Genomic DNA, 710 nt, shown 5'->3' on the forward strand with positions numbered 1-710 from the left:
CTCGACATGGGGAAATGCAACATAATCTAGGCCTGTTACCAACATAATTTGTGAACGTCAAACTGTGGTTATATGGGTTTCCCTGTATCTATCCCACTCACAGAGTCATCTCCACAAGAGACAACCCTCAGCAGAGAAGTCAAAGGGGATTTCCACAGAGCTTAGGCCATGCCGAGAACTGTTTGGGATGGGTAGGGTAGCTGCATGGGGGTTTGGTTGGAGAAGCCGTAAAGGTTTGCGTCGTTGTGTGAATGAAAGGACGCGTCTTCTGGAGTGTGCTCCCAATTAATTATGATTCCTTTCCTCATACCTGTCCCTCTCCCGCTCCTGTCTATCCTCTCATTTCCTTCTTCACTCCATCATTCCCTGTCAGCCTTTCCACCCAATTCATTCTTCACCAGGTACCTTCCACCCTACCATCTCACTTCCTTAATACATTTTTTTCAATGTGAAGCATCTAAGACAAATAACTGTTCTGATGATGAAGTGGGTACAGAGAAATATGTTGTTAATATTTACCTCACCACCCATTTTTGAATATTGTTATGGTACCTTTTATATTCTAGTTGATCCATAAATGTGCACATACATGCTGCATATATCATTTAGTGTATATATGAAGTTGTATACACGATTTTTCTTAGGAACTATAATTGTGTGCTTCCGTTTACACCTTGCACATGAAAGTTGAAAAGGGTCATAAACGAGAA

This window comes from Oratosquilla oratoria, chromosome 12, assembly GCF_046742065.1.
Source record: "Oratosquilla oratoria isolate Oo_2021 chromosome 12, ASM4674206v1, whole genome shotgun sequence".
In the NCBI taxonomy this organism is placed as follows: Eukaryota; Metazoa; Arthropoda; class Malacostraca; order Stomatopoda; family Squillidae; genus Oratosquilla; species Oratosquilla oratoria.